A 20105-nucleotide genomic window follows, 5' to 3' on the forward strand; every position below is an offset into this window, starting at 1 on the left:
CAAGCGTCATTTGGTCAGGCTCAAGATTCAAATCTACAATTAGCCTACGACTGTATGCGGTGGATATAGTTACTACTGCCATTGTCAGACATGAAAGAGCTCCAGAGATCTCTGCCAGCAAGGTCAGGGTGACGTTTCAACACTTTTTTTCTCTTAACACAGCAATACCAGGTGGGAGCTGAATACCAACTGAAGCTTTCCAGCTCTTTCCCTCACATGAAAAAGAGACGTAATTGTTTACTCTGCGTGCACAGTCGGATAGCTAGGAGGGCTTATCCTTATTATGTAGCGAGTGCTGCAGCGGAGACACAGAGAAGAGAGGCCTGTTTGCCCTGGCTCCCCAGAGGGAGCTCTATTCAACGGCAGCCTGATGGATGCTCGTGCTTTTGTTCTCAGGGTTTTCCACAGGCTAACAGCGACGCTTTTCCACCGTCTAGCTGCCATCTGCATTTATGAGACCGCAGCTCTCTCCCTCGCTCTCTCTTTTTTTTTTCTCTCTAAATGAAATGAAATTATACCTAGCAGACTTTTCCAACTTTAAGAGTGGGAACCGTGTGTGGCATTTTAATCTGTGATTTGAGATGTAATATGTGGTTAGTTGGAGTACTAAAAAGTTTTATGGGCGAAATTTTGATGTTCTTTGTGCTGGAAGGAATGTGTAATGAGAGTGTTTGATTCAGAAATGCAATATAAGCACATATGCATAACATAAAAAGCCCTTGAGCCCCGAGGTTCTGCCATAATCACATCATACAGTGCAGTCCAACGGAGATACATTTTATGTTGTTTTGGCTCTGTGCACCTACTATATTGTATTTAAAATGAATGAATGATTATCAAGTTAAAAAGGCTGACTCGGAGTTCTGAGGGGCTTTAAACATGAAGGGAAATTTGATCACTGCATACATAGTTTCCATGTTTTATGGAAACAATAGCCAGAAAGTAACAATGCAATCTTCAATTTTTGGTTGTAAATTGTTATAGACAGAGACATCTGCTGACAGTGTGTCCCCCTGCTGATGCTCTGCCAGGCCTGCACTGCAGTCAGCTAAACTTTTTACCTGCCTTTTTTTTTTGGGCGTGATTTATATTCAGCAATGACTCACAGCATCGTCGGACTGAGTTCAAGCAGCTGATTGTTGACAGTCAAGGCACAGAGGAGTTTTTGTAGGGCCAAACAATTCTCTTGACTGGCAAAGTCATTGTCTGGTCACAGCAGCCAAAAAGCTGGTGGACTTTTTTTCTGAAAATGGCTACAATTTTTTACAATGTATGAGTTTTCTCATGAGAAATTCTTCTCAACCTGTGAAAACAGTTTTGTAAAGTCTTCTGTGGCTCTTGAAGACTTTGTCAAGTATGAAAAAGGAACCCAGAGATGTCAACAGGATTGTTTCGGTTTAGGATTGCTAACTTCGAACATTAATGAAAAACCTGGCAAACTGCGGGTGAAGAGTAAACAAGCAACAAAGCCAAAATTCATTCGTGATTTTGAAAACAGCAGCCAACAAAACCTCAAAGTCCTTTAAGCAGCTGCTCTGTTGCTTTCAATCATCCCAAAATTAAAATGTGAACATCCGTAGTTTTAATGACAACTTCGTCTAAAACTCCATCTGTTGAGCATTTAAGGACATCTCATCCAGGATGGTCCAAAAGCTGACTATCCAAGATGGGAAATAAACTATTAAGATTGACCAGGCAGGGTCCAATGCTGCAATCCATTGCAAGAAAATCAATTGAATTCCACTGAAGGTAAGAAAAAATGACCTCTGACGTGGAAAAGTTCAATAGAGCAGTCGTTAAGGTTGGAATACCCAGTTCAAAACTGGGAGGAGATCCATCCGCCCCTAGCCTCCATTTGTATTCAGTTGGTTGTGCTCGATAGAAGCCTCTCCAAGGCTTTTCCTGCCCATCTCTTTTACAGTTTACTAATCTGTTATATCAGCTGCTGTAGTGTCGGGTTGGTTCTCAGTAGGTGCTTGTGAAGTTCAGAGACTTGCCATACAAACATCAGTTTGATCGGCAGATGCTCTGAGACACATTAAGATGGGGAGTCAGGAATACCGACTTCTGACTTGCAGTGGATTGCAGCATAACAAACATTTGCTAGAAATATGCTTTGTAAGAAGTGTAGGATCCACTCGGGATCTCTCCTCCTCTGCTGCTTTGATTTTATAAGTCTCTTTTTAAATCTGTCTGTTATGACTCCCCCAGTACCATATATTGGCTAGAATGCTCCTTTAAAGATCATTTTGGGGTATCTATTAAGAAAAACTAAATGATACATCAAATGAGGTTACAGGGAATATGGTATCCAACAAAAGCTTCCTGTCTCTTAGCAGGGATATATATTGTGACTACCGCCACTAGGACATCACACAATAATAGCCCCTATAACCCTCCAGACATTAGTTAATTTCAAACCTAATGTGCTGGAGAACAGAGCCAAAACTAAAAATGTGTCCCTGTCCTACAGTTATGGACCATGCTGATATGGTGCGTCAGTGACATTAAAGTGTGTTCAGCTTATTGGGTATGACTCGGCTTCCTTAGCGCACGGCCTCAACTGATGAAACTAATTCTCAGTTCCATCGTTTGACGTATGCAGCTCGACACAGTCGCAGCCACAGTTTGTTGTCAGAACAGAGAGTCGTGGTAATGAATGATGCAACCTCTCTGGCAGCTTCATCCCTAAACTGTTACAACTGAATGAGAGTCCCGTGACGACTTAACAAAGTAGTTCACTGTTTTCATTTCATCACTTTTAATGAAATATGGATCTAGCTGATATCTATAATAGATAAGGATATCACACAGCATGTATATTAGACAGGCAGATTAACTGATAGCCAAGGAAGAGTGAAGACGGGATCTGACCAAAAATATTTCATTAGGCCTGAAAAATGAGTTGCTCTATCAGCATCAGTGTTGGCTGATTAGGAGATCTGATATCTTGACTTTGACATTTACCAACGATGTCTCCCATTTCTATTCTTCAGAAAATACAATTCGACCTTTAAATACTCAGTTGAACCTGCGAAAAAGGATAAAATCAGTCATGTGGTGAGCAAGGGAATGGGATATGACAGCTGGTTAGAAAGAGGAACATCATTAGTTCCTCGTGGTACGTCAAAGAGATTTGTCCACGGCCTGATAACCCCGCTGTCAAAAAGGCAATATCACTGAACAGATGACACCACATTATAGAGGCACATAGGAGGAATTAATTAACATGATCTTATTGTCATCTCGACGCGGAAAGTAGGAAAAGAGAAGAACATTACGATCGCTTCAGATCGGTAACTCGCTGATAGAGTACCCTTTAAATGCCTCTGAATTCTTCTATCTCTACTGTCATTTCATAAATGGCATCGTTTGTCCAACATGCCATGTATGACAGTTATGGTACCTGGGGCCCTGGCTGCACCGGATTTGGTGTGTTAGAGCCAACTGTGACATTAGACAAGCCCTTGTGAAAATCTGCATCTCGGGTTCATCTAGCGCACATATGTTTCACAGCACGGGCAATCTAAACTCATGACACAGTTAAAAAAGATGCAAATGATTACCATCAAAGGGCGGCTTGTCACCGACATGGGAGAGAGATCCATGCTCCTTGGATTTGAATTAACATTCAAAATGCCAACAGCGTGTATCTCTCGCTGCATATAACAGAATGAGGGCAACAGTGCTTTCAACAGTTCCTTTCCTAGATGGAGCCCTGCTGTGGCAACACGCTGCTGTCTGTCTGCTTGTGTTGTTTTTTATGTCCCTCTAAGTTGAATGTGCTGACTACTGGCTGAGGAGAAGGAAATATGAACCAGTTGAGTAGCTGCATAATCAGGGCTATGTGAATTGGTTTGCCAAATGAGGCATTATCACTTCCTACCGTACTTTTTCTAACTTTCTATCTATTTAAATTGAAAAGGCCTCAATAAAGACATACTAACTGAAAGTAAGGCTTAAAGAGTTCTTAAGCTTAGGGATGTTTTCACAGGGGTAATCACATCCTCAAGCCATACACCCCAAATGTATAGTTTTAGTGCTGAAGGGGTGAGGAACACGCATCTGGATGGATGTTAACTGGGGTGCAATTCCTGATGAGATAACTTGTACACCTGGTTCAAATGAAAGCTGAACTGTAACTGATATGTTGGCTATATAAATGACAGGCTATCATGTCAACAGTTGAAAAGAGTTAATGTAGTATGTAAGTGCGACAGATAGGCTTCCTGATTATCATCGAGGTGTATTAGACTGCATTTAAACAACCATTAAATCATTTTTTGGGCATCTGAAGGTGGTGCAAAAAGCTGTGAACACAAAACTTGATTCCTTGTTAAAAACAACAATGGCACTTCCTCAAGACGTTAGTTTAGATGCTGCCCTACCATCTATTATCAGAATGGGAGAGAAGATTTCATTGATAGGAGAGCAAAGAATGGCACTGAAAGCTTTCCTCATTAGAAAAGACGTTTTCGATCTTCTTTCGCCTGGCTTCGGCAACAGTTCAGTTTACCAACTGGCTCCACTGCTGGTAGCGCTCTTCTACTGTTGATCTGAATGGTTGAAGTTAGCCCATGATAGACAGTATCAGACAGATGGTTCATCCAATCACCTGCCAAGGATTTTCTGAAATTGCCTGCCCTCTTCCAAACCGGATGGTTCTGTAAAACAAACCATTTTGTGGAACAAACTGGCTCCAATTTTTTTTTCCAATATTCACTCTTTTAGATTTAGTAATAATCAAAATCAAAATATCTACTTAGGTACTAAATGCTCCACTGTATTTGCCAGCTGTCAACTTACAACTTGCTTAACTTAAGATTACAACTTTGTGTGTTTGTGTTTGTTTGGTGCTAGATTGGCTAGAATGGGTTTTATAGAAGTGATAAACAGCTGCCCGCCACCACCCGAACGATGGTGATCAGAGACATTAAAATGCCCTCTACTTATTTATGTATTTATTTGTCTTATTTTATTTAAAGCTATGGTCTACGATTTGAAAGATTTGTTATTATTATTAACATCATTTAGATGGTGGTTATGACCCAATAGTACCACCTACACAATGTGGAGAGTAAAAGGAACCAAAAAAATCCATTCTCTCTAGTGTCTGTAAAACTGAAAAGAAATGGACCAATAGGAGCCATCCGGCCCGGATGGCTCCAATTGGATCAATTTTCCGATCCAATCCTCGCTCACTCTCCTGCTCCTGCTCACGTCTGGTCCCGACCCACTTCCGCATTTGAAACTACAAGCGGACAAGAGGTTTGTTTTGCCCTGAGCAGTTCAGCTGCCTCTGCTCGCCCCATCGACAAAGAGTCAAAGAAAGAAAGTCTGTCACTGAAAAGACACAAACCGGAGATGTGAAACAAAGAGGGCTCAAACCGAATAAACATCGGGTCATCATTTGAACGGTGGCGAAAGGTCCGTGAAGATATGGACCCGGTGCTGATACAGCGGCGTTTCTGTTGAGCAGGTAACCTTCGTCTCTATTGTGGATGTTGTGACACAGATAACTTTCATGCTGATGCTGCTTATGACGGTGAGATCTGCCGTTAGTTTGTTTCTGTGTTATTAGACGGTGTCTGTCTCTGCAGTGTTGTCAACACTTGTTTACTTGTTCGACGGAGACGTTAGCCTCTATGCTAGCATTGTAAGCTAACAACAAGTCTGAGTAGCACCGAACAGCAGCTGGGACACACACAGGATTGTTTTTCAGCCACAATGTGGAAGCGATCGTTGTGATGAAAGCTGGCGGCAGCATCTGTTAGTCTCTTGGCCCTCAATAACTTTTAGAAGTGGCTAACTTAGCTGTTGTAACTTATTACGTAGCTGTAAGATAACGTAGCTGTAGCATGCTAATGACGTTACGCTAGCTTGGCTGTGGAGCTTAGCTGTGGACATTGTAATGACTTACAAGATTTACGTGAGTTTCAACGTGCATTGTAATAACTTTATCTGTGAATCCGACATCGTTACTCCGCATTCAAAGCTGGGCTGTATTTGGTTTCTGCCGGTTTGTTGCTCTTGGTGCTTGTTGCGGGACGTATAAAGTTCGTTGAAGAGAAAAAAAAAGCTTGTAGCGGGAGGGGGTGTGTCGCGGGACTCCGAGGGGAGAGCGATACGAGCTCGGAGGGGAGGGGTTAAGGAGCACAGAGGGGAGGGGTGTGTGTGTGGGGGGGATGCTTTTTTCAAACCTTTCTCAGATCGTAGACCAGAGCTTTAAGTAAAGGGTTAAAACACACTGGGTAATACACAGAAAGCATGTAACATGAAGCTAGGAAACACTGAAATAGTTACTGTATTGCCATGGACCCTATAGATACCTACAGAGTACTTTAATTTTCATCCAAATTTAGCTCAGTTTTAGCCTAGTCATATACACGTCTTTTGACCTGCACATCTCCAAAGCCATGTCTGATAATTCAAGCTATGTGCACCCAGGTGCTCTCTCTAACAGGACTGCTTGGATTTAACCTCTCGTTCTAGTATGCCTTCAATAAGGCTCTGGCCAGCATGTAACTTTTGTATAGTACAGATGCTTGAGATGGAAATCCTTCACTTGTAAGCTTGAAATCCTGCCTAAGAAAATTGTTCCTCTCTGATTCATCTGCTAGAGACCTGAATACTTGCGATACGCAGAGCGTGGGGAGCGAGGTATCCCATCTATCCTTATCTAAGGATTCAGCACTGCCACTCACTGTCTCTCGATATGATCCTACAACGTCCAGGGCTCCGGCTAACAAGATGGACAAGTTGGCCGTCCTTATTAGCTTTAGGTTGGACATCGCTGTGAGTAGGCTCTGTGATGTGTTTCAGCGAAGACTGAGTCAATGTTAGAAGTTCTGAAATCTGCTTTTCACTGCCAGACCTTCCTCTCAACTCCACTGAACACACAGCGATCTGCCAATTGGTTATTCAAATGGAAGACTGGATAAAGCTGCTCCTGCTCGGAGAAAAATGTTCGTCTTAACAAGTCACTAAGATTTCTGCGGATAAAACAGATCCAAGGCTCTTGAGAAAATCAGTTAAAAGCCTTTATTCTGTTCAGTTTGCCATGATTAAGTCAGAATTAGGAAATGGACACACCATTAGGGCTTTTTATTCGATTGTTGGAGTGGAATGGGACACTTTTCCACATAATTACCAGAGGATTTGCCACGATGTAATCTGATTTTAGTGAGCTGCCTTTAATTGTGTGTGTATCTGTTTTATATTTTCAGGGATAAAATCTGAAAAAACAGGGATTTAAGACTGAGAACAAGGTAGAGCCTGATATGTTGAACATTTCTGTCAGCATACGCGAGCAAGAAATGGTGTTCTGGTGAAGAAATGTCTACTTCACTCCGAGTCCCTTTAGCTGTCTGCTGTGGGAAATTCTCTAGCTTATCCCGGTGAAGGAGTTGTTGACATTGCAAGCCAGGGACAAAGTTGCACCTCAGCGGATATTTGGCCACACCAAGGGAGTTGTGCGACTGTATCCAGGAGTTGGCAGCGGGGTTATTTAGAGACCTCAGCTACTGTAAGCTTATTTGACATAAGCTCCAATCGCCCAGGGCCAATTACGAACTACCTGGGTTCACGCGGTGACTACTAATGACTGCTGAGATTGTTGGAGGTCTTAATCCAGTATACATTAGCTGTCCTTGTAATCCCAGCCCAAGTTACCTACTGGAAATTGGGCAAAGAAAAATGTGCTCTGAGAATAGCTGAACTCTTGATTGGTTTACACTTTCACTTCCTTTTATAGTCACCTAATTTGTGCCTTTCTGCAGTCTTTATAAATAGAAGGGCTTGAAGAATAGCACTGGATTACATTATCGCCCAGTGTTTCACACAGCACAAAGGTTGGGTGGTAATTCATTAATCAAATGAGATCTCTAAATAATACCAGTCCTGTGCTAATAGGGCCGACGTCTTGGTGCTGCCAAGGTACAACAAAGAACAGGCCACCAGCACGGTAAATCAAAAAGCACGTAACATCAGCAGAAACTTTCCAAAAATTCATGACGTTGTTTTCCTGATTTTTTACCAAAAGTGTAAGGGCTTAAGTAGGCACATGTGGCAACAGAATCAAAATCTTTAGAGCAAACATTAAATAAGAAAGACCACCTGAGCTCAGTCTCTTCTTTGTCATGAACTTTCTCATCCCCAGGTGCTGAGTGTGATATGCTGACTCCGAGGTATTGCGGGCGACAGCAGCTCAGTGGCTAGAGGAATGAAAAAGTGAGTGAAGATTTGGTGTATCCTGGAGAAATTGGATATGAAACTTAACCCAAAATGTGCCCCGCTGAAGCTTTTCAGTCGCCTCTGGTATTCCTGCAGCTCTGAGGTGAGTAGAAAAACAATAAATGAGAACCTGGATGCTGCTTAAGACTTGCTCAGGAATTTCCCCAAGTACCTTGAGGATAAAGTACAGCTGAAAAGCATCATTTCATTTGTCAAGCCAATTAAGAGACACTTCAGGAAGAGAGAATAAGCTCCGGATCTCCAGCTGATCCCAGTCTATATCATGACACCACACAAGCTAGCAATTACAACCCCAGGCTTCTTCACAGGCCCGATGCAATGTATTGTAGATTCAGTTTCACAAGCACAGTTCGAAATGAGACATCAAGACGTGTCTTTGTCTCTGTCTGGGTTAATGGAAGGTGACCTCCAGAACTGCAATCTGTGATGATTTGTACGGTTTAAATAGAATATAATGATTTAATTCTAACATTTTTTATGCCTTGTTGAGGAAATATTAACCAGTGACACGATTTAGCTTTCCACCTCAGATTTCAAATGGAACACACTCAACGATTTGATGTTTTTGATGCATCATTAAAAAAAACAATGGCAGTTTAAATATTTTAAATGAGAAGCAGAAACATGCTCGTGCTCTCTAGCCCTTTCATGCATAAATTATTAAATCACGCAGCAATATTTTTTTTCAATAAATGTTTGTTTTTTTCCTCTTCATCACAATAACATTTTATTTCCAAGAATACTGTATGTGATTTAGAAACATAGATGTCAACTGCAGTGGGCGCCATGTAAATCCTTTTATTCTGAGGGAACCATACAAGTAAAAACTAACTTACTAAACTGATTTTCAACTAAATAAGATGTAAAGAAATACTTTTATCCAGATTTTAATAATATATTTTGTGAAAATGCTTAAAAACATTTTCTTGTACTTTTTCTTTTCCGTGACTGAAAATACATCCACTCTGTGGGCTTTATGTGCCAAAGGGTTTATTGTGTCTGTTGGACCAAGATACAATCTGAAGACGACCCAATCTTGCTGTTAAATTTAACTAATGAAGTGTAAATAAAATGTATTTTTCTTTTAAAAAAGACAGATATACATTAGACAGAATACAAGCATTGATGCACAATGTCAAAGTGTTTGTCTTTCTTTCTTTCTTGGAAGAAAGTTCCAATTATGTGTCCACTGTAGTAAAACAGCCGAAGAAAGGCCAAATAATGCCTTTGTTAACCATCATTTTAAAAAAAGAAATCCATAAGGGAAACAAATATATTCAATTGTTCTTTGCATCTGTATGCTAGAAGAGTGTTGAAGAAGACCATGATCATTGAAGATCATTATGCCCAACAATTCCTCTGAGCTAAAAGGCAAAATTGGTTGTTATTGCACACATATACAATATGAATCATGGGTCAGCTTTGGGAAACCCACTCCAGTTTTCTCCTTTAGAGTTTATGCTGTGCTATAACAGCTTCACAGTACTTCCTGCTGTTAAGTTCTGAGAGACAACAGTAATTATCCTACGGCTATGAGAGATCCCTTATCAGGAATGTGTTTGGACACACAACCAATAGTCTCTTCATGTTGGTGAGATTGGATACTTATGCGATGAAGGAAGACATGGTCTGACACTTAAAAATAATATTAGGGCAAAACTTTGTAGTTTATTTGGCAACTCTAGTGCTTTAATTGAGGTATTAGTGTATAAAAATGTAAGATGCTGTCTTTACACATTCTGCTGGCCATGTACAGAGGAGGAGGTTTCACAGCATGACTGTAGGGGAGCTTGCCAGCCAGAGCTAATGTCAGGCTGCAGTGCTGTTTCACACTCCTTCCTCACACATTGCCAGCAACCCGCTGAGCAATCTACTGAGCTCAATACAGAGCTAAATACACTCGAACAAATTATGCATTAATTTACCGAGGGCTGCTCTCAATGTGACCACAACTCAGGTTATCCCGTTATTAGAGCAGTAAACAAATGAGATTCCAAATGGAGATGTACTGTCATGTCTGGGATCATTTTTCAACTGAACCCACAGGGCTCTGCCACCCACACATTAGGGCTGGCCATTGATTACAGCTAAGCATTCATTATACAGTAAGCATGTCATTATGCTGCATGAGAAGTCCCTGAAGCGAGATGTTTATCACTCTTTATGTCACTGACTCCTGCAGATTTTGCTAGACTGAAGGCGGTTTAACAGAAACAAAACCTTCTAATTGTGTTGCTGTGTGACTCCAGTTGTTTTAAGTTTGCCCAAGAAGTTAGTGCTTGAAATTGGCCCAGTCGTAAGGAATAAATGATGCTAATGTACGTTTCTGCAAACAAAGGACATGTTGAAACTTGACATGTCCTAATGCTGCAACTTCACTTATCTTTAGATTTAATTTTATGCTGTGACAACACTTTGCTCATGGTCTTGTTAGGTTTAGGCACCATAACGACACGGTTAAGGTTAGAAGTTGAACGTGGCTTACTGGTTCTTTCACCACTGACACAGCTGGAAATTGTCCCAACATCTTATCAAAAATATCAGCTCTTGCCACCACAATCACAGCTGGAAAATGTGCCAAGGCCTGTCCCTTAAAAATATCCCTTGCTTTCACACTTACAAATGTTGAACCGCAACTTCGACACAGTGGTCTTTCACTTGTCGGCCATCTAGCCACAATGTTACACCACCACCGTCCCTTCAATGTCGAGACGTACAAGTCAGATCATGCTATACATGTAAACTAAATGTGTTATGACAGTCACTGTTTGGCTAGGTTTAGGCAACAAAACTATTCGGCCATGTTTAGGAAAACATCATACTTTGGGTTAAAACTCACTCAACCAGCGATGTATGTCACGTAACGTAATTGATATAAGTACGTCACTTATGCTACAAAAGTTACAACACTTACATATGTTAACTTTCTTATGTTACATAACTTTACTCTTGGTCACATTTGCGTCTCGAACCCCAGTCTCCAGGGTACAAGTCCTGTCTATGACCAATCAAAACACCGGAGACACTCTTTATACTTATTGCACCAGAGGGGTGCTCCAAGAGGTGATGCTAATTGGGTAATTACAGCGTCAAACTCAGAAGTGCAGGGCCACTGACCAGGCCACTTGGGAGTGAAAACAAGCTGGATATGAGATGTACGGTAGAAATGTTGATATGATGAATATGATATGATTTTAACAAATCCATGGTTTGCAGAAACTCTAAATGCGAAAATGTTATTCTAGAGGCTGGGCTGTGATGTGTTTAATCAGTAAATATCAACATTATATTGTTGAGATCTACTTCTCTCTCTGCTGTCATTCTCATTTGTCAGTTCTAGGAAGACAACAATATATATATCTGTGATATGCAGAGTGGAAACAAAAATATCTGTTGCTTGTTTAGACAACAAAAAAACCCCAAACTAATGTCTGCGCTTTGGAGGTGAGACTGAACTGAGGCATCTCCCCAAATACCAATTAGTTCAGCTTTTTGGTTTCCTTCCATTGTTTGTCTTCTAGGTGTCCATGCTAACTCTAACAGCCAAGCTGCCACGGGTGCAAAAAATCCTGACATTTTTCTCAGGTTAATTATGTAAGATTTATGTACTGTCATGGAGACGCTGGCAGATTTGAATGCCTCAGGATCCAATTTGGCGCCACACATGCAGATCAGAACCCCAAAACAAATGTGTCTCCATGCATCTTTACGCCTTTCTTGTACATCAGATCTGTGCCGCAGGTGACGTTACACATCAGAAAATTGGGACTCTTTCAACTGCAGCATGAATGTAGCCATAGATACATTTGTTTACACTGTCACATTCTGCATGGAGACACAAAAATACAGAGTAAACACATCTATATTCATACATGGATTCAGCATTCATTCATTTTGCCGTGTGTAGAAACCGGTGAGACTTGGAAAACTTCCTGTCCTCCAGGGATGGAGGGTCTCGGCTCAGTTTGGACCAGAGCATCCCTCAACCCAGGGGCGGCGTAAAGCCAAAGACACTCTGATAAGCACACTACCAGCTGCACTGCTTATGCAAGCTCTGGCAGAATATTTACGGAGACTTAAATAAAGAAAAGCAAAGACAGCCCAAATACTTGTGTTACAACATGTTTCAGGGTGAGCAGAGGCACTTGAGGGCCAGGATAAACTCGGACCAACCTTCGGTCTGCATGGAGAATATTACAAGCTAGAACTGCCCCCATAGACACGGGAAGTAGGGGCGCTGAGGGGGCTGAGCACCCCCTAAAACCAAATTGGCGGAGAAAAAAAAGTTGGACGCAGACTCGCAGCAGCGAGAGAGAGAGCTCATGTGGATGAGGGAGAAAGAGGGAGCGTGAGAATATGGACAGAAGTGTCAACATGATATAAAAACTTTCTTTGATCGTGAAGCCTAAAGTTACTCTACAGTTCTGTGGTTTATCAGTCAAGTGAAAGCACAAGGCTACACTGCAAACTGGAGTCTCCGTTAACTGTGACAAACAGACCGATCCGCATTATATATGCTCCTCTCCTCTATGAAAAGTATCCTCCTTGTGCTGCGTTATTATAAGCTATGAGGCTGTTTATCCCGTCAGTTCATACCAGGTATAGTCAAATTTCATCATAGGTGACGTTTTATAAGGTTAATAAAGTTGCTCTTTACTCAACAACTCACCAAATTGAGCGATTTTGTAAGGTAGTCTGGGGAAATTCTCCACAGTCAAGCAAGAATGAGCCTACACTGGTCACTGTTACTGTTTTTGTAACACTGGACATGTTAACCATCAATAAAATAATGTCTTCTTGAATAAGTTTGGTGAAAATTGAAATGTTGGCAGGTAAGATGCACTTAATGAACTGGTCATGGGTCACATTTCTGACCTACAGGATGATAGTCTTTAAATTCGCTGTCTGCTGTAGTGCAAACTGTTGTTAATAACTATAGCATATAAGTTATCCTGGTCATTCAAATAAAAAAATAAAAAAACAGGAATTACTATTACAGTTGCTATGACATCTTTATATAGACTGACCTCTCAACACCCCCAGCTGTGACTGACTTCCAGCACCCCTGCAATGCTCTTATTTAATGTGATCATTGTCCTGGACTTGCTAAAAAGTTCTGTGACTGACTGCCTAAGACATATGTGGGCATGAATTACAATACATTTAGTATTTTAAGTGAAGCAAAACAAATTGTATGCAGCCACAGTTTCTGTGGACCTACTGCCAGAGTAATTGTCTTTTATCTTGAGCACATGCTGTTTTTTTTTTTTTTCATTGCAAGTTTGCTGGGATGAAAATATTCAATCTTGAATCTTTAAAAGTGGGTTGAGACTATTAGTATGCATTTGCATTAGCGGCATGCATTAGCATGCATTTCATCGTGCCAGACTGTCATAAAAACTGATTCCTAATTGAAAAGAAATCTCTCTTTATGTTTCTCTGTCTCCTTTTGCTGGTGGAAAATCAACACCGGGAGAAAGCAGCTCTTAAGTCGCTGTAATTGTGACTTGTTTGGAAGGGCAAAATGTTTACCCTGGATGCATTTAGTTTGGATGTTATTTGCTTTCTCTGTTATTCCAGCTTCTCAATGGTACAAGCCCTGCGGGATTCTGATGAATATTTCAGTAAGAAATTCCTATGCTGGTCTGTCTCTCGGCTTCACAATGAATACAAATTAACGAAGTGTGAAATCCTGCTGCCTACTAAACTTATGAAATTATGACTTTCAGAGGAGTGTGCGGCTGTCCATCTGCTCTGTGAGCAGAGCTGAACCTATGGTCGTTGATCACTGCACAGGGATTTTTGACCAAAAAAAAAAAGGTCCTTGGGGATTTACAGTACTTTTTTTTTTATTTGGGATGAAGTCTCTTGGAAGAAAGGACTGAGATTCTTCAATTACTGTCAGCGAGCTCTACAGGAGAAGAATTGGAGGCCTAAGAAAAGCAGGTTACACTCCAACCGTCAGTGCTCGCATAGTCTCAGATTGGCTAACACACTTTCGCTGCGATGCTCAATAGGCCTATCTTCTCCTTCTTAAAAATGGTCTTGCCCCAATTTTACATCGTGAAGGAGTGCTCTCACTGCCTTTACCAAAAACCCAATTTCCCACTGAAAGAGGCAAAAATTTCCCTTTTTGTAGATGGCTCCTGCATTTGAGGCCCTGATATGTTCAAGAGCATAAATTGGAAACCCCAGCCTGTGATTTAAGCTCCATTTCGGCTCTTTGAGCAGTGCTACGAAGCAGATAACTGATGAGAGAGTGAAGCCCCATTCTATCTGCTGGGGTCACATTGTCTCATTAATTGCTTATGAGTTATCGCTGTACATATGTGAAACAGCTGGGGGCCATTACGATTTGGTTGGAAATAATACCCCGAAGAGCTCAGCGCTGCGTTAGAGTTGTGTGTGTGTGTGTCTGTCTGTCAGCTGTGTTGGAGGTAGTCCCCCCCCGCCCCAAACAAAATGGAATCCGAAATGTTTCCTCCCTCTCGCTTTCCCCTGCTCTCTTATCGGCGAGCACAACAAGGCAGGTGACTCATTAACATTCCCTGGACGCCGCGGGATTAAGAGCTTTGCAGGTTAAAAAACGTGCCGTAATCAAATTATTCAAATGACCCTTACTCAGCTTCGACCTTCATAGCGCCATTTGAGACAATTACACCGAGCAAGTTGTGCCTGAAACCATTTCATATCAGCGGGAAAAGGGAGAGCAAGGGAGAAGAGAAAAAGGGGCACGGGAAGCAAAAGATACAGAACAAAAAAAAGTCTAAATGGGGAGTTAATTAAAATTGTTCCCTCAAAGACGTATTTTTTTCCACCCAGTGGTGGATAAGGCGAGTCCTCACACTGTGAAAAGTGATTATGATATCTTTTTGGTTTATTGCCCTCCCAGCAGGCTCACTCTGACCCCGCAAACTTAATACTTGCCAAATTAATGCATCCTTCAAACATTTTTTCTTTTATTCACCTGCAGGTTTTTCTGCAACATTTGTTCATGGGTGCATGTTTACTGTGCGCGGTATCAGCGGCATCAGAGAGTCTGCATGCAGCAGCGAGCGAAATAACAAGAAGCAACCCTCAGGATTTTCTCTGAACTTGTTTCTTTGTCAAACAATTAGAGGTGTTGCTCCCAATCAAGCTCGCAAAGCCCCTCTCATCAGGTGGAAACACAGACAGGAAGCTGTCCTGCGCAACAACACCGCCTCTCTTTGCTGCACACCAAATATTTTTTCTCTTTAATCATGCATCTCTTCATCTGTCCATATTTTAGAGCCAATTACCAAAGAGGTGTGTGTGTGTGTATTTGTGTTTTCCCTGATGTGATTGCTTTGTGTTACCTCTGGCAGTTGGGGGAAATTTAAGAAACAATGCGCCGTACATCTCATCATTTCTGAACAGTGCTCCTGTTGGCCTCCAGGTAATTAGCGCTGGGCCTGGCGGGGGAAGCCAGCGTGGGCCTCCATCGCCAGACGTGATAAATATTGACTTAGTCATACTCTTTCTTCTGCAGAGTTAATTAAAGTGTGGACTGTTTATTTTTCAGGGGCTGCCAACTTGAATTTGATGCCCTGTATTAATCAACACCCACAATGCTTTCTGTGCATATGAAAGCCACCCTCGCCCTCTTCAATGGGATGAGTGTTTGTGTACGGGCTTGTTTTGCAAGAATTGTGCCAATGTTGTAGACTTTTTGGGTGAGGATGTTTTTGCAAAATGAAATTAGTGTTGCAAGTAGGAAGCATTCGACTGGAATCAGGATGAAGTTTTGTCATGTTGGGTGAGAGTTACATTGTGGGATTTAATCATATGGTTTGGCCAGTTTTGCACGGAAGGACTTGACTGACCTGCACTGATCCCTGACCTTATTCGCCTCAAACCAGGTGCACAGCCAGAAATAGTAATTCGGGTGGGCCTGTGTGGTTTAAGTTTTGCGAGAAATAAAGTGAAATACAGTGATATTTAGATCAACATGGACATTGTTTTTACTGTGTATTTTTAGATCCCATTAAAAGTTATTTCAGGTATTTGCCTACTGTCAGGTTAAGACACTGCATTGATTGCTTGGCAACATGTGATAGTCTGTGATAGTCAGACCCATTTAATTACTTTTTTGAAGGAACGGATTAGAAAGAAAGTGAGGTTCCAAGGGGCAGGAGTCTTTAATTCCCTATATCTGACCTTTTAAAGCTCAGGATTTAAATGCGTTAAATCAATACCCTTCGTTTATTAGTTTTCATGACTAAAAAAGACAAATTATATATACAGAAGTCCAGTAAAAATTAGAAAAATCCACCTTTTTAGTCATTTTCATTCTCGTAACAAATGGTTGTTAAAAGGGCCGCATTAAGCCCAACGGCCGCCAATTGAATAGACCTGGTCTAACGGAGGCAAGCTTCAACTTGATTTCTTCATTTAATATTGCAATATTCCTCAATAACTTTGTAGCACTGCAGCCATGTCAAACCTAGTGGGGACTGCAGCGGTCTTCTCACTAAACATCTGCATGTTCGTCCGTGGCTGATCGATCCACAACGATTACAGTGGCCGGGGGGCTGTGGTGGCAGGTTTTGGTTTCCCTAGACAGCTCTTTTCTGACTGCTGTTGTCTGTTCCTCTTTCTCGATGCATGGTCTCTTAAAAAAACACCCAGCTTTGTTTTGACATCTTTGCCATAATGATCCATCACGTTATTGCAACCAACAAGGCTGCCAAACAGCCGGCCCTCAGTTCCGGTCGAAATCGTGTATATTTTTAAGGACACCTGGGGATATTTCCATCAGTTTTTGTCTCGTCACAAGCGGGTGTCTTTTTAAAGGAGAGCTGTGAACATTTCCAGTGTTTTTTGTGGCGACCAAAACCGGCTATTTTTCACAAAAAGTTGGGCCTACTCTGTCCGTGATTGTGGTGATCAAAACAGGTTTTTTAAGAAAACCATGATGTTCTCCTAATCCTAACCAAGTGGCTTTTGTGCCAAAACTTAAGACATGTATCAGCACAGCACTGTGCCTTAACAAACATAAAGTTGCAATATAAAGAAATGCTCGGTTTTACTTATGTGTGGTTTTGCAGAAACATACTTAGGTAACATTTATTCTGGTGATTGGGTTGTCCAGGTGTGAGCAAAGCCTTGTTGGTCAACATCAGTGGTGGACCTCACTCTTTTGGTTAAATGGGAACTAATCCCAGAAAGTGGGGTCCGAAATCCTGTGGAAAGCCTTCCGAGAGGAGTGGGGGCTTTTAAAGCAGGTTAATTTGTGGGTTTATGATATATATATATATAGCAATCAAATATGGGGGAAATGTTTGGGTGTCCACATACTTTTAGCCACAATGTGTGTCATTCATGCAAAAAATCTAGACGCCAAGTTATCCAAGTATTGTATATCTTCTCTCCTTTTAGCTATAGAAGTTATGAAGTAAACAGCAAAACTCACCCACACACTCGCAGCCATAGGAGAATTTGAGACTTCATTATTCCACAACTGGATTTGAAGATTTAACAAGTAAAATCGGGCTATTCTTGTTACACACCATCCATAGGGTTTTAATGATCTAACCAGACTTCACGGCCATTGGAAAAGTGGTGTGTTTATCTCAAATAGTGCAATCAAACTTTAAGTTGTGACCTGAAGCACCACGGAAACTAAAACTTCTTTTTCTCCCTAACCTAATTGAAAAGTATCTCATTAGAGCAGTCAGTGACAGCCACATAAACATTATTCTGGTAGTTATTATATCAGTAATGTATGAATTGTGCTTATTAAGTCACAACAGTGTGGTACATCTCTAATTAAATTAAATGTCGAAACAATAAAGTTCATCCAGAACTTCATGTTTAGGAGTTGGTTTAAGGGTTTATTTACAAGATTTGGTCTCTTTGTGAAGCTCAAAAAGATGTTGCAAGCAGCTGAAGCTTGGAAAAGCTAAAAAAAAAAACTAAAAAAAAAACACGGTACAGGTATACAAAGACTGGAAAAACAGAGTGGGATTGACGCATGTTCTTTCAAAGCGTGGAATATTTAAAAGATTTTTCAAAAGCTCTGTATTCATGTGCAAACAATCCTGCATTTCTTTGTTGTGTGTTTGTTGTGTTGGTGATTAGATGTCAGATTCTTCAGATGATATTGACACTGGGTGCCTACTAAACGCACTCTTTGTTCTTCCATCGTGTCAGTCTGACACGAGTGAGTTATTTAACCCTACAAATTTGCATTAATATAAAATGAACGGGGTAGGCAGCTCTACAGTAGAAAACCAGTGGAGTTGTTGAGAAAAGGGCGTTCAAACAAAGCTTGAAGCTGCCAGACAGCCGAACAAGACGTTTCTCCTCGGGATCATCAAACTGCACTTCTTCACGTCTGTGTTTGTTGTTGCTGGGTAATTGAGTTGCACTGCTGTCACGGTGTGACTCATCAGCGGCTCATTATTCCAGCTGCTGCCAGAGGAAGAGGCAATAACATCAGACATGTTCGAGTGTGGTCATTATAACGGCAGCGTAACTGGAGTTGAACACGGAAAACACATCTCCGGACACTGTCAGGAAGACAGCCACTCCAGAGTCATGAATGATGCACTTGTGTCTGGCTCAGATATTCATCAAAAACATGATTCTATGCTCTCACTTTTATGCATTCATAATTCAGAGGGACAAGAAGAAGGGTTTGGTTTTTTTAGTGTTTTTTATAAGCAGTAAAGTTTTGGTAGTTTTTCACAATTCAGTGTCCACAGCAAGTCAGGATAACATTTGAGCTTACCTTTTAAGATTTTTTTCCGATCTTGTGCTTACATTTAGCTCATCAAAGTTTTGTCAGGAATAGCAACCCAAACCCTATAATTTCGCAATATACCTTTCTGCAATGGATATTTTAAAACTTTACATTTCTTTACGTTTCTCCCATTTTCAATTATATTTTGTGACAAGGCTGTGCTTATGCTCTGGTTAGGTTTAGGCACAAAAAAAACTTGGTTAGGGTTAGGAAGAGATCACGTTTTGGCTCAAAATACCGGTCATGATAGTTGTCCAAACTTTCCGTCACAAATATCTGTGCTTTGTTGCCACAAACACACAAACAAGGCTGAAAACGGTCATCTCCGATGTCTCCTTTAAAAACAACCAGTGGTGTAGTGCTTACAAATGTTGAAAAACAGTCTTGAACCGTGGTCACTGCAACCACCATCCCCTCCTCCTCCTGATATGATAACCAGGTCAGAGGAAATCCAACTTTTTGGGAAACAAGGCAACTGCAGAGGGACAGAGGATTGAAGCCAGCCTACATGCGTTACTGGGTGGACTGAAGCCAGGCTACATGTAATATTGGGTGGACTGAAGCCAGGCTACATGTGTTATTGGGTGGACTGAAGCCAGGCTACATGTGTTATTGGGTGGACAGAAGCCAGGCTACATGTTTTATTGGGTGGACTGAAGCCAGGCTACATGTATTATTTGGTGGACTGAAGCCAGGCTACATGTATTATTGAGAAGAACATTCAGCCAGAAATTCACTTAGGTAAAGTCTCGACTTTGCTAATAGATGGGATTTCCACTTCAAAGTAAGTTTTTTTAAATAACTACGTAAACCTAGTTTTCTGCAGAAGTCATAGTATGACAGTCGATCAATTGATTGGAGTTGAATGAGGCTACAAGTTATTTTCTCTTTGCCTTGTGCCATTTTGCATCCAAACCCACATACTTACTTTGAAATTTAAAAAATACATCACACGCTGGCTGCAGATTGAAGCTGAGACTGAGTAAAATCAAAGGACGGGGACTCAAGAGATCAAGAGACCTTTGCAGTAAAAGCCCCTTTAATAAATGCGTGTGATCCAGGAATTTCCTTCGATAAACGCCTGGAT

The 20105-nt window shown here is 41.2% G+C and overlaps 1 long non-coding RNA gene across 2 annotated transcripts in view; it reads left to right on the forward strand.

Moving 5' to 3' along the window:
* The window catches only part of LOC311249488, a 38995-nt gene that overhangs the window by 10811 nt on the left and 8079 nt on the right, over positions 1-20105 (forward strand). Inside the window, exon 2 of one of the 2 annotated variants that reach the window (XR_014621191.1) lies at positions 8159-8335. This is a non-coding gene — a long non-coding RNA (uncharacterized lncRNA). The remainder of the gene's footprint in view (positions 1-8158; positions 8336-20105) is intronic. The other variant, XR_014621192.1, reaches the window with a different exon arrangement.

This window comes from Pagrus pagrus, assembly GCF_965226575.1.
Source record: "Pagrus pagrus genome assembly, chromosome: 20".
In the NCBI taxonomy this organism is placed as follows: domain Eukaryota; kingdom Metazoa; phylum Chordata; class Actinopteri; order Spariformes; family Sparidae; genus Pagrus; species Pagrus pagrus.